Here is a 15,235-nt window from a genome sequence, read left to right as displayed (position 1 = left end):
ATTTTGTAGTTATGTAATTTTATTTAAAGTGTATATATTGTTTTAATTTTATTAAATGTGCATATTTTTTGTATTTGGTCTTGAGTCAACAATTTTCCAAATTCTAAAAGAAACAGTTAAAAGTCATTGCACAAAGGTCTTTGTCTCAGTAATGCCAATTATGTTCATGTGGTGCTTTTCCAGTTCTTCAGCAGTTTGATTTTCTTGCTGTTAATACTTCTTATGTCACGATGGTTCATACCTTCAGTTCTTCTGACATTGGATTAGTTCTTCTTCTAGATGTTGAGTTGGAGATTGGTCCAGTAACTTTTCACTATTCACCCAAGTTCCCTGACAAAAAAAAAAAAAAAAAGCAGGAAACTTGTTTAACGGTGATACACACCAACCAGCATAAAATCTTGGCATGTGTCATCATGCACATTCTTGTTCAAGGCAAAGAAAGTACAATTTGACCAGCTAAGTCCCAAATCGTCAGCTCATCCTCGTTCATTCAGTACCATTGGATACTTAGAAGCTCTAGTTGGCTCCCAACATTCCTTAAAGGTGGTATGGAGGCCTTGTCCAGTTGTATGGCTTTGACCATTAAGTCCAAAGCATTTTTTAGTGCAATTATTCAACCAAGTCTTAAATTCAGGAGAAATTCCTAGAAACTGTTAATTGGCAAGAATAATTCTCATACATAAAAAAGGCTGTAAGGAATGTGCAAATTATAGACTAATCACCTTATTAAGTTACAGATATCAATTATTTATAAGAATTACACAAAGAAGAATTAAACAACTCATGAGCGACATTTAAGAGAAGAGCAAATAGGATTTAGGAGAGAGAGATCTACCACTCATGCAATCTATACAACTGGTGCAATATATCAATTATCTGAACTAATGAAGAAAATCAGAAATCTTTAATGCAGTTTATAATAAGCAGAAATAAACTCAACATTATTATCATTATTATTATTGTAGTGTTACCTCCATGGAGTCCTAAGACTCATTGTAGAAGACCCAAACTACCAACAATATCTATCATACCTCTCCTTGAAACCATTAACAGGCAAAGTACTTACAACTGACTCAGGCAACCTATTCCATTCATTCACCACTCTCCAAGAGAAAAACATTTAAGTAAACATTTAACTTAATATAACTTAAATGCTTTTATCATATCATCTACAAACCTTCAATTGATTCTCATAGGGAGTATTCCACAGACCCACTCATCATCTTACCTCTGGATCTTCTCGCACCACTTCTTCATTCCCAAGAAATCCAGGTGACCAGACCACAGCACAGTAATCCAAATGTGGTCTATTAAGGCTTTATAAAGAGGAAGGATAGCTCTTTTATCTCTGAGTATTACTATGTTCTTTAATAACCAAATAATCCAGTGAGCTACCCTGGCTATTTTAGCAAATGACCTCTAAACTTCAACTCTATATGTACTACTATCCTTAAATCCCTGGCTCAAATTTCCTGGAGTACAATTCCCTCAATGTGGTACAAAGCTTGTAATCTTTATATCCCAAAATGCATAACTTTATACTTTTCCATATTAAATTAACATCCATTATATTTTGCCCATAATTGCTAACTTATTCAAATCATCCTGCAAGCTCTCTATCACCTTCTTAACAATTACCCTACCCAACTTTGCATCATCAGCAAACTGAATATCTCCCTTCAAATTACTGCTTGTATCATTTATATGCAAATTAAACAGCAGTGGTTCAAGCACAGAGTCCTGTGGAACATTACTAGTCCCCTACCTTCTCCTGTATTCTGCTCTCCTCCATATACTAGTTTTTGGGATCTGTCCATGAACAGTCATTTGATCAATATCATAAATTTCATACAACTTTCTTGCGGTTTGCATAACAGAGTTCCATGTGGTATCCTCTCAAACACCTTTTCAAAATTCAGTAATATCATCATGTAGCCATTTCCTTTATCCAACTCAGTTGTCATTCTATTATAAAAAATTAATAGATTACTAAGGGCATTCCCAATCCTTCACAAAGCCATGCTGCCCTTCACAGGGTATTATATTCTAATCCACCTAATCCTGAATTTTCTTTTTGACCAACTTTTCCAGTACTTTTTACCACCACTCCTGAGATACTGATTAGTCTATAATTTGTTTCCATATACTTATATTCTCCTTGATGCAAAGGAATTATTTTGCCCTCCTTTAATCTCCCTACCAGCCAAGGTGGATGAAACAGTGAGACCAAATTGAACTTCTTATCCATGTTATTCAAAGGGTGTTACAGCATCATATCCAGATTTAGCTGGATGTCTATAGATATCATGGCCGGTTGGGAGGTTAACTCTCTTGGGACTTTGTCAGAGCTGAGATTTAAATTATACCTCATAGTCAAAGAACATCACCAATTTCCCTGCACATTTCTCTTAAAATGTGAACATATATCTGATCCAATCCCACAGCTGTATTTATATTCAGAGTCTGCAATATCCTAAGAACTTCCAATTCATCAACCTCTGCTACCACATCAGTCTATGTCATAACAATATCTTGACATGAATGATATACTTTTGCAAAATGATCCCTCAGCAGTTTCGTCTGTTTCTGTTACCTCTCTACCATCTCCACTCATTAAAGTTATCCTTCCATAATCATTCTTCTTCTTACTTGACACACAATGAAAAAACTTTTGATTTCCTTTCACCTGTTTAGCTAATTTCTTCTCATATGATTTTGCCTTCTTTACCACGTGGTCACCTTTCTTATTTGATTCTTGTACTGTTCATGAGTTAGCTGATCGCCTTTCCCCTTATATACCTTCCACAACATTTTCTTTCTTTGCAGCTCATGCTTAATGATACTACTCATCCATCCAACTCCTACACAATTTATCCTCTTGACCCTGGATATGACATTGCTTCCGCCAGATATCTCTTGACTACCTCTCCCCCCTGCACTGTAAACATCCTTCCCTTGCAGGCTTTTATGGTACTACTTCAAGCTGCCTTCTAAGTATATCATAATCTCCTGCCTTATGGTTCCATATATACCCTTTCTTAACTGGAATTTCCATGTTTTGCTACCTCTAAGTCAAGGACACATGAAACCTTTCACCAAGTGGAGGCAATGTAGCCACCTTGGTTATGGACAGGTCTTCTGACTCTATAACAAGATCCAACACTCTCACATACCCCTGTCCATCACATTTTACTTCAAGTAATTATCTCTCAGTAAGTGTATAAATTCCATTTCTTTCGGCCATGTGAACCCCCCCCCCTTTCCAATCTATTCTCCAAAGTTGAAGTTCCCCACTTGTAATAATTACTCGACTTGCCTCATTGTACTAATCTGCTCATGCAGATTTTCCACATCATCCCTGGTACTCCCTCAGCTTATAGCAGAACCAATTTTATATTTTGTCCTACTGGCCTCGATCTCACACCAAAATGACTCAAAAGAACTGATATATGTCCAAATGACTCCTGATCTTGTTGGCTGCAATTCATCTGCTCATCAGCAGTACCCCATCCCCTGTCCTGTCTACTCTATCCTCCTTAAATGCTAAATCCATCACATTTTATTCCTGTAACTATGTCATCTGCTGTTAGCCAAGTCTCACCAATGTGCCTATAACTTTTGGTGAGGTTGCACTAACCAATACCAAAAATTCTTCCCTCTTATTCCTAATGCTTCTGGCATTAGAATATAGAAACTGTAGCATCGTTTTAAGAACACATCCACATTTACTTCCTGAACTATCTACCTTATTTGATATAGTTGAGAGACTGGATTCCACATACATTGTTCATTCTCACACTCATTCACTTCATGGGTACCTTCAGACACACTTGTCTCCATCGCCTTAATTTCTCTTTGCTTTCCTGAATTTGCACTTTCACACTCTCAATGAACAAAGCTCTCTCTCTAGATACCTAACTCCGAATCCATTTAAGTGCAGTCCATCAGCATTGTATAAATCTTTCCATCCATCAAACTCAGGCTATAGGTCCACAAACTCTATATCATTTCTTCTGCACAACCTGATATTGATTCATTAACTATCATCGTTCTTCTTCTCAGTTCACCTCTGCTGCCACACTGATAAAGGCGAACTGAGAAGAACAATGATAGTAGACTCACAAACTTTATCCTCTCACTCTTTCACATCCTCCTTCATACAATACTTCTCACCTCTCAGGTCATTGGATTCACTCAATATAATCAATTCTTAAATCTTCCCTTTTGGCATTCTCACTGCATTATTAATATTCATACTAGGGAAACAAGATTTTGTAGCACTTTCATGAAGAACTCTCCTTATCATAGACTCGCCGTAAATAATTAGTTGCTTATGTTCATTCTCTTGATTATTCTTCTAATTTTCTTTTTAGATTCAGATGTCTGGTTTTTTCTGTTTTAAGTTCGACTGATCTCTTGCTGTTTCTACAGCCTTTCACAATGTGCAGAAATAAATTGTTTGAAATTTTAAAACCAGAAATAAAACAGGAAAAAATAAAATCATCTTCCAGTACTATAAAAAAAACTACAATAACATTTAAAGCAGATGAAACTTATGATATACTAATAATTGGTTTCTTCTATCATCACATTTGTTTAATCTTTGCCTGCTGGAAATGGTAAAAGAGTATCCTGGAAAACATGGGAATAACAGTGAATAGACCATATTTACATCAGATAAAACATACAGATGATATGGAATTATTTACAGATAACAGAGAAACAAAGTATATGACTGAAAACGTACATAAAAACAGCAGGGACTATGCATTGCAGATAAATTTTTAGTAAAAGACAAACAATGGCAATAGGTAGAAATGGAGAAGAGCTTAGGTGGAAGGAAATAAACTGGAACAAATTTAAAAAAAAATTAATTATTTAGTCATGTTAATGACAAACAGGTTAAATTATGAAGAAATTATCAGACAGAACAAATTGAGGGTGGTCTACTATGAGTAAAACTTACAAATATAAACTACTACCCAAAGTTCTTTATGGTGCAGAGACTTAAGGATGAACAGAGATTGGTAAGATTTGAAAACAGGTGTTTGAGAAAAATGGATAGCACAGTATGGACTAAAATAAAAACTAATCAGAAGATCAGAGGAGAATTATACAACTGTATTTCAATAATAACAAATATCAAAGAAAAACAGTTACAGTGGTATGGACATGTGTATAGAATGCCTACTACAAGATTTCATAAAAAAGTTGGAAGGAAAAATGCCACTGTGAAGATCAAGAAGTGGATAGAAAACATCAAGAATATAAATAGTCTGACCTCTTACAGAAATTTAAACGACTTGGTTGCAGACTTGACTGGACTAGAAAGCTCTTATTTGTGGTAACTTGACTTAGGCAGATGGGGAGGATGACAATGAATGCATTTGAACTATAGGGTTGCCCATAAGTCATGAAACACTCCATAGAAATGACCTATCTTTGTGAAACCCGAAACTGGAAGGCATGTGTGATGTGGTTTTTCATAACTAATAAAAAAAAAAAAAAAAATTGGTAATGTTAAAAAAATTATGCAGTTGCTTCGCAAAGACATCCTCTTTCTACAATGTTCTGTGACTTATGGACCACCCTGTATTTGCATCTCTTATAAATGGAAAAGAAACAAATCCACAGGAAAATATTAAAAGAATTTTATCTACATATCACTAATATTTTCGGGGGAGAGGGGGGAATCCCAACAATAGAAAGTAAGAAACACACCACAATAAACACCGAGTAGGTCATATGGGTGAAATAATTCGAGTGACAATTCTAGCTCGTCTCCTCGTGAGGCACCCTGGGTTATGCTAAAGAGCTAGAGCGACTGGCAGCCAGACCATTGTGCAATCTCCTGACCATACCTACACATGGAAACTGAAAACTTTCACAACGGTTCTTCTTCAAACCAGCTGATAAGGAATATTGGACATAATATCCGTATCTTCCAGTTAAATGTTGAGGGTATTAGCGCATCAAAATGTCAATCATCATCATCAAATTCCTGCCATGTACCCTCAAGGGGTGTACAGGATATGATAGTACTACATGAAAAAAATTACATCATTACTAACTTCCTATCTACAATTTTCTTCCAAATCAGTCTGTTACTTGTCAAGACTCCAACCTTATCAGATCTTATATTTCTATCGTCTAAGGCACTTTGAACTGTATCAATCCACCTATATCTTGGTCTTCTTCTGGGTCATTTTGTTGCTAACCTGGCAGAGAACACTTGTTTTGCTAATCTTTCTTCACCCATTCTGTTTAAGTGACCATACCACCTGAGATTAGCTCTGCTAACGCATTCCTGGATGTTGACAATGTCAAATTCTTTCCTAATATCCTCGTTTTTAATATGATATTGCCATTGATGCCATCTGTTCATGCCAATAATCTTTCTCAGGACTCTCATAACTGCGGTCTCTAGTCTTTGGTCAAGTGTTTTACTTCTGACCCAGCTCTCAGATCAATAAGTTAAAACTGGTCTGAACACTGTCTTGTATACAGCTAATTTAGTGTTGTGGCTAATTTCTCTCTTATTCCATATGAATTTATTCAATTGACTTCCTACCATACCAGCTTTGCTGATTCTGTTGTCTTTTTTTATATTTAATTTACCAACTTCACTAAAAATCTTGCCTAAGTAGCTGAAATGTTTCACTTGTTCCACAGGTTCTCCATTCACAACACAGTTGACATTTTCAATGATTCTGTCTATTTTCATCGTCTTTGTCTTTTTATTGCTGACCTTCATACCATATCTATTACAACAGTTATTCAATTTAGTCAGAGAATCTTGCAGACTTGTAACAGATTTATTTAGAAGTATAACATTATCTGCATAAAGTAAAGAGCTGACATTAACATCTCCAGTTTTGATATCATGTTTAATACCACTTTCCTTCATAATGTGATCCATATATATAATGAATAACAGAGGGGATAATGTACATCCTTGTCTCACACCAGATTTAACATTAAACCATCTTCCTGTACTTCCTTCAATTCTAACTGCTGACTTACAACTCAAATAAAGACTAAGTATTGCTTGATATAATGCCCCAATGACACCATATAACTGTAGCGTATTGAACAGCTTCTCTCTTGGCACCTTGTCATATGCCTTTTCCAAATCGACAAAACTTAAATACGGATCTCTGTTATATTCCCATGCTTTCTCGACTATTTGTCGTAAAGTGAAGATCTGATCCTGACAGCCTCTATTTGGCCTGAATCCAGCTTGTTCTTCACCAAGCTTTTCTTCCACAATTTTCTTAACCTTTTCTCAAGTATACTTGCATAGATAAAAAGACCAAAATAAAAAATGATGGTACAACATGACAAAATTTCATGCCGGCTGGGGCGTCGCCCGGTTAAACAAGGCCCCCGTTGTTTTCGCCAGGGAACCAGGGCGAACAGCGAAAAGTCAGCTACTGGAACAAATCTGAAAACAAACCCCAACTCAACATCACCAGAGTTAAAGATCGGTACTATCAACGTAAGAAGCCTGAATGGCAAAGAAATGGAGCTAGCTGAGGAATTAGATAAGTACCAGATCGACATAATAGGGGTGACTGAAACAAAAAAGACCAAAACTGGTGAGATCTTTCTGAGCAATAAATACAAAATGTTATATTCAGGCAATGACAATCAAGGAAAAGAAGGAGTAGCCATAGTATTCAACACAAAATACGAGGCTAATCTTCTTGAATGGCAGGCAGTCTCAAGTAGAGTAATGTGGGCAAATATGAGAATGGGGAACTGGACAATGAGACTTATTTGTGCCTATGGTCCCACAGAAGGTTCTACTAAGGTAGAAGTGGAGGAATTTTTTGAGGCTTTAGAAAAAGCAACTGACACAATGAAAAAGGAAAAGTTGGTCCTTGTTGGGGATCTAAATAGTAGAGTAGGAAATGATTGTGAGACATACAAAAATATTTTGGGAAAATTTGGAGAAAAGAGCAAAGCTAATAATAATGGCAAATATCTGTTGGATTTCTGCTCAGGACATGGACTGGTTATTACTAACACCATGTTCCAACATAAAAATGTGCACAAATTCACATGGAGAGAAGAGGCTAGGAATAAGAAAAGTCTCATTGACTATGTTATTGTTGATAGTGATGTTTTCTCCCTGGTGCAGGACACCAGAGTGTACAGAGGATTTGAAATTGGAAGTGATCACTATTTAGTCTTGAGCAGGATAAAATTGAATTTCATATTGAAAAGAATAACATGTAAGAAAGTTTTAAATCGAATAAAAGTTGAGCAGCTCTCAGATGTGAACTGTAGACTAAAATACAGAAATATTATTGAAAAGAAAATGAAAGAGTTTGAGAACAGGAATCAAACCTTGGGGATTCAGTGGCAAACTCTGAAGGAAACATTGATTGATTCTGCCAGAGAGGCATGTGGTGAGGTTGTGTGCAAGGATAAAAAAATCAGAACTCCCTGGTGGACACAGGAAGTTAAAGAGGCAGTGAAGGAAAAGAAGAAAGCATATCAAAAGTTCCTGGCAAATAAGTCAGCTTTTACTCTTACAGAATACAGAGACAAATGTAAGAGAGCTAAACAGTGTGTAAAACTAGCTAAACAAAAGTCATGGGAGGACTTTGGCAAGAATATAGAAAATAAATATCAAGAAGGTGGCAAAATATTCTGGAGGTTGTTGAAGAAGCTTAGGAATGGAGGAAAGAGTGCTGTAAAAGGAATTAGAGATGATAAAGGTGAAATGAAAACAGGAGAAAAAGATATCCTTGAAGTATGGAGTAATTACTTTGAAAAACTGCTAAATGAAACAAGCAGTGATGACAGCACAGTGATAAAAAACACTGACCAGGCATGCAGTCAGGAATACATATCCATACTTGAAGTAGAAAAAGCCATCAAAGGTTTGAAATGTGGAAAGGCAGCAGGAGTAGATGATATTCGACCAGAAATGCTGAAGTATGGTGGTATAACAGTCTTACAGTGGCTGCACTGCATAGTTCAGAAAGCCTGGACAGAGGGACGAATTCCCGATGATTGGAGTAGAGCTCTCATAGTACCCATATATAAAAAGGGAAATAAAACTGAATGTGAGAATTACAGAGGTATTTCCCTACTGAGTGTTCCTGGCAAGATCTATGCAAGTATACTTGAGAAACGGTTGAGAGGAATTGTGGAAGAAAAGCTTGGTGAAGAACAAGCTGGATTCAGGCCAAATAGAGGCTGTCAGGATCAGATCTTCACTTTACGACAAATAGTCGAGAAAGCATGGGAATATAACAAAGATCTGTATTTAAGTTTTGTCGATTTGGAAAAGGCATATGACAAGGTGCCAAGAGAGAAGCTATTCAATACACTGCAGTTATATGGTGTCAATGGGGCATTATATCAAGCAATACTTAGTCTTTATTTGAGTTGTGAGTCAGCAGTTAGAATTGAAGGAAGTACAGGAAGATGGTTTAATGTTAAATCTGGTGTGAGACAAGGATGTACGTTATCCCCTCTGTTATTCATTATATATATGGATCACATTATGAAGGAATGTGGCATTAAACCTGATATTAAAATTGGAGATGTTAATGTCAGCTCTTTGCTTTATGCGGATGATGTTATACTTCTAAATAAATCCGCTACAAGTCTGCAAGATTCTCTGACTAAATTGAATAGCTGTTGTAATAGATATGGTATGAAGGTCAGCAATAAAAAGACAAAGACAATGAAAATAGGCAGAATCATTGAAAATGTCAACTGTGTTGTGAATGGAGAACCGGTGGAACAAGTAAAACATTTCAGCTACTTAGGCACAATTTTTACTGAAGATGGTAAACTAAATATAGAAATAGACAACAGAATCAGCAAAGCTGGTATGGTGGGAAGTCAATTGAATAAATTCATATGGAATAAGAAAGAAATTAGTCAGAACACTAAATTAGCTGTATACAAGACTGTGTTCAAACCAATTTTAACTTATGGATCTGAAAGCTGGGTCAGAAGTAAAACACTTGACCAAAGACTAGAGACCGCAGATATGAGAGTCCTGAGAAAGATTAGAGGCGTGAACAGATGGCATCAATGGCAATATCATATTAAAAATGAGGATATTAGGAAAGAACTTGACATTGTCAGCATCCAGGAATGCGTTAGCAGAGCTAATCTCAGATGGTATGGTCACTTAAATAGAATGGGAGAGGAAAGATTAGCAAAACAAGTGTTCTCTGCCAGGTTGGCAGGAAAACGACCCAGAGGAAGACCAAGATATAGGTGGATTGATACGGTACAAAGTGCCTTAGACGATAGAAATATAAGATCTGATAATGTTGGAGTCTTGACAAGTAACAGACTGATTTGGAGGAAAATTGTGGATAGGAAGTTAGTAATGATGTAATTTTTTCATGTAGTACTGTCATATCCTGTACACCCCTTGAGGGTACATGGCAGGAATTTGATGATGATGATGATGATGATGACTTGCATAGATCTTGCCAGGAACACTCAGTAGGGAAATACCTCTGTAATTCTCACATACGGTTTTATTTCCCTTTTTACATATGGGTACTATGAGAGCTCTACTCAAATCATCGGGAATTCATCCCTCTGTCCAGGCCTTTTGAACTATGCAGTGCAGCCACTGTAAGAATTTTATAACACAATACTTTAGCATTTCTGGTCGAATATCATCTACTCCTGCTGCCTTTCCACATTTCAAGCCTTTGATGGCTTTTTCTACTTCAGGAATGGATATGTATTCCTGACTGCATGCCTGGTCAGTGTTTTTTTACCACTGTGCTGTCATCACTGCTTGTTCATTTAGCAGTTTTTCAAAGTAATTACTCCATACTTCAAGGATATTTTTTTTTCCCGTTTTCATGTCACCTTTATCATCTCTAACTCCTTTTACAGCACTTTTTCCTCCGTTCCTAAGCTTCTTCAACAACCTCCAGAATATTTTGCCACCTTCTTGATATTTATTTTCTATATTCTTGCCAAAGTCCTCCCATGACTTTTGTTTAGCTAGTTTTACACAGTGTTTAGCTTTCTTACATTTGTCTCTGTATTCTCTAAGAGCACAAGCTGACTTATTTGAGAGGAACTTTTGATATGCTTTCTTCTTTTCCTTCACTGCCTCTTTAACTTCCTGTGTCCACCAGGGAGTTCCGATTTTTTTATCCTTGCAGACAACCTCACCACATGCCTCTCTGGCAGAATCAATCAATATTTTCTTCAGAGTTTGCCACTGAATCTCTAAGGTTTCATTTCTGTTCTCAAACTCTTTCATTTTTTCTTCAATAATCTTTGTGTATTTTAGTCTACAGTTCACATCTGAGAGCTGCTCAACTTTTATTCGCTTTAAAACTTTCTTACATGTTATTCTTTTCAATATGAAATTCAATTTTATCCTGCTCAAGACTAAATAGCGATCTCTTCCTATTTCAAATCCTCTGTACACTCTGGTGTCCTGCACCAGGGAGAAAACATCACTATCAACAATAACATAGTCAATGAGACTTTTCTTATTCCTTGCCTCTTCACTGCATGTGAATATGTGCACATTTTTATGTTGGAACATGGTGTTAGTAATAATCAGTCCATGTCCTGAGCAGAAATCCAACAGATATTTGCCATGTCAAAATGTCAATGTCTTTCTAAACTTCTATGAGAAAAAAAAGTCGATATACTTCTCATTCAAGAATCACATATCGAAACTGAAGATCAAGTTAAATCTAGAGCAATAATCTCTGGCTACGACATTCTTGGGATTACTTACAGTCGTAGTTACAGCAACATAACATATGTCTGAAATGGTATTGAGAGTGCCGTGCTGATATTTTCTTCGACTGATGACGAAATCCATAAGATCACTGTTAAAATCGTGGACATTATGATTGCGAATGTATATAAACCACCTGCAACTGTTTGGCCAAATGATGTTCTACAGACATGCTCCCATCCAACGGTATACTCTGGAGACTTCAACAGTCATCATACTTCTTGGAAAAACGATCAGAATGATCAAAACAGGGAAATATTAGCTGAATGGGCAGATCAACATCGTCTTCACTTGGTTTTTGATGCCAAGGAAAAAGGCACCTTTAAATCAAGAGTCGGGAATAAGGAATATAACCCAGATTTGACATTCGTCTCCACTGATAGTGAAAATCAGCCTCTACAGACTTTCAGACATATTCTTGAGGTTTTTCCAAACAGCCAGCACCATCCCATCTTTATGGAATTAGGAGCCCAAATTCCAGTGATAACATCATTTCCTAGACCAAGATGGAATTTCCAAAAAGCCGACTGGGAAAACTTCACTGCGGATCTAGATGCATACCTTAGAAGAATTCCCCCAACTTACTAAAACTAAACACAGTTCACTGGAGTAGTTATAGCGGTGGCAAAAATACACATTCCTCGAGGCTACCGAAAAGAATACACATGCCTGGATGGACCAATGAAAGCGAATCCCTGTATTGGGAATTCCTTGAAAGTAAGGATCCTGAGATAGGAGAACTGCTCCATAGTCTCAATGCTGCTTGTAGAGAAAAGTGGATTCAAATAACTGAAAACATAGATTTCAAACACTCTAGTAGAAAAGCCTGGTTGCTACTTAAAAAGCTTGGTTCAAGCCCCTCTATACCAAAGAAATCTCCTCTTGTCGATCCGAATCAGATAGCTGCTCATATTGTTTTGCTTTCTGGAGCTCCAATAGATAAAAAACATACCAAAGAGTTAAAACGCAAACTAAAGGCTATGAAGTCTGTAACTCAAAAGAATCAACAATTCTCTTTGTCTTTTTCCCGTGAGGAAATATCCTCAGCACTTCAAAACATCAAAATGGGGAAGGCTCCTGGATTTGACAATGTTCATAATGAATTCCTGACGCACTGTGGACCTTACGCAAGATCGTGGCTGGCTAAGTTCTTTAACGATATATTTGAAAGTGGCTGCGTTCCTAAAGAATTTAAAAGGACAAAAAAAAATCATTGCTGTGTTAAATCCAGGTAAGCCAGCAGACAGAACTGAAAGCTATCGCCCCATAGCCCTTTTAAGTGCAACCTACAAATTGTTGGAGAGACTAATAATGAACAGGATCAGTGATAAAATTTTGGAACGTGTTCCAACAGAACAAGCAGGGTTCAGAAGAGATCACAGCTGCACAGATCAAGTTCTCAGCTTAACAACCTACATTGAAGCAGGATTTCAAAGCTGCCTGAAGACTACTGCAGTCTTTATTGACTTAACAGCGGCTTACAATACTGTTTGGAGGGAGGGACTCATATATAAATTTCTTAAGGTCATCCCATGTAAAACATTGGGTCATCTCCTAAACAACTTACTGTGTGATCGATATTTCACGGTAGTCACCGGAGGAAGCATTAGTAAACAGAGAGTGCTTAAGAATGAATTACCTCAGGGCTCAGTGCTCGCACCACTGCTTTTTAGCCTTTACATAGCAGATATTCCTGAAACAGATAGAAGTTTGCTTATGCAGATGATCTAGCTTTGGTGATCAGCGACAAATCTATCAAAAGAACTGAAGAAATATTGACAAATGATCTGTCAGCTTGATGGCAGTTCTATAAAAAATGAAGATTAACACCAAATTCTGGTAAAACCGAATGTTCTTGCTTTCACCTGAACAATAAATAGTCTTGTAAATCAAAAACCAGAGATATATGCTGATGGAACATTAATTTCATTTAATCCGACACCTAAATATCTGGGAATAACTCTGGATAGAACTCTGACATATAAGCAGCATATGATTAATATTGCTGCTAAAGTTTGCACCAGATATAACATAGTTCAGAGTTGGGGCTCAAGTGCCACAACTCTGCGGTGCACTGCAATGGGTCTAGTTTACAGTGCAGCAGAGTATGGTGCTCCTGTCTGGCTCAATAGTTACCATGTCAATAAACTAGATACTCAACTTAACTCTACTCTGCGTTTAATAACAGGTTGCATTAGGAGTACACCCTTACAATGGCTCCCCACTTTGAGCCATACTGCTCCTCCGGAACTGTGATGACAGGAAGCCTTGCTTTATGAATATAAAAGAATTTTAAATAACCAAAATCTCCTAATACATGAATTTATTCCAGATGCTTTTTCCAATAGACTAAAATCCAGAAGACCTGCCATAAAAACCGTCCATAAGCTTCTTACTTTCAAAGTGGAGTAAGATACCAAATCCCCACTGTCCCTGTGGAGCTAAGACCCTAACCATTTAGCATATAGAACAGGAATGCGAGCTGACAGCATATCCAGGTGACTTTAAGGACATCTTTGACCTATCCCCAGAGGCGATTAATTGGATCAAAAACCTAAATGTTAAAATATGACTAATCTTCTGTCTGATGCTTGTGATAAATTTCATATTTGTATTTGCCTGAATGTAGATGTTTTTTTTTTTTTTAATCATATATGTGTATCTTATCTATACTCATATGTATTGTATCTTATTGTCTTTTAACCATGTGTACAAGCCATACGATAAATAAATAAATAAATTCAAGTGACTTCTATAAGCTGAACAATCTTTCTAGAGCTAAAGTAGTTGGTTAAGCAACAGTCAATCAAAACATGCACAGATGAACAATAATACAAAATAGGCAACCACTACTACTGGCGATATTCATCAAAGATGCTCTTTCAGATCAGCTGAAATGAGACTCCAAAAACACAAAGATTAAATTAATTTTACTTGCCATGAATTTTAAATTTAGTATTATAGAACAATTTTAGTAGACTATTAGAGTATAACAGAAATAATGTACTATAGATTTACAATGTTTTGTGGGTAGGTGTCACAAAGTTTTGAGAGAGAGATTTCCATTTTCGTTGCAAACCAAAAATTTCAAAATATTATCTTTGTGTGCATTGACAATCAGTAAAACTGCAATGCAACCATTAAAATACTAGTACTGAAACACCAATTTACGTGCTAACTCTTATAACTCAGTACATTTGCACAGGTTATACCCTAGTTAAACTTACCAATTTCAAACAATTGAACTGCCATAATGAAGTAAGGCATTTTTCATCCTTTTCACTGCAATTTTAATGACTGGCAGTGTTCCTACCATAAAAAAATTCTTATAACTTTACATACTTAATTTCAAAAGTGTAAGTTAAAAATTGAAAGAACTTGATTTTACTTAAAATTAGTAAAGATTTTTAACAAGAATAAATTTAGTTTTGCATTTCCCTTAATAAAAATACAGTGCAAACAATATTTAAATTTTTTTAA

At 36.4% G+C, this 15,235-nt stretch overlaps 1 protein-coding gene across 2 annotated transcripts in view; it reads right to left on the bottom strand.

Annotated features, from left to right (window-relative positions):
- LOC150107754 (ATP-binding cassette sub-family F member 3) overlaps positions 1-15,235 on the bottom strand; it is a 346,459-nt gene that overhangs the window by 298,360 nt on the left and 32,864 nt on the right. Inside the window, exon 1 of one of the 2 annotated variants that reach the window (XM_090391514.1) lies at positions 14,983-15,013. The exons of the other annotated variant lie outside the window; for it this stretch is intronic. The gene's annotated coding sequence lies outside the window, so the exon portion shown is untranslated. Of the gene's footprint in view, positions 1-14,982; positions 15,014-15,235 lie in introns of those variants that run through there. 2 annotated transcript variants of the gene reach the window in all.

The sequence above is a fragment of the Typopeltis vanoorti genome, chromosome 4 (genome assembly GCF_054136105.1).
Source record: "Typopeltis vanoorti isolate ZY-2024b chromosome 4, IOZ_Tvanoo_1.0, whole genome shotgun sequence".
Taxonomy (NCBI): domain Eukaryota; kingdom Metazoa; phylum Arthropoda; class Arachnida; order Uropygi; family Thelyphonidae; genus Typopeltis; species Typopeltis vanoorti.
Note: the sequence above shows the minus strand (reverse complement) of the source record. Positions and strands in the feature narration are given on the sequence as shown.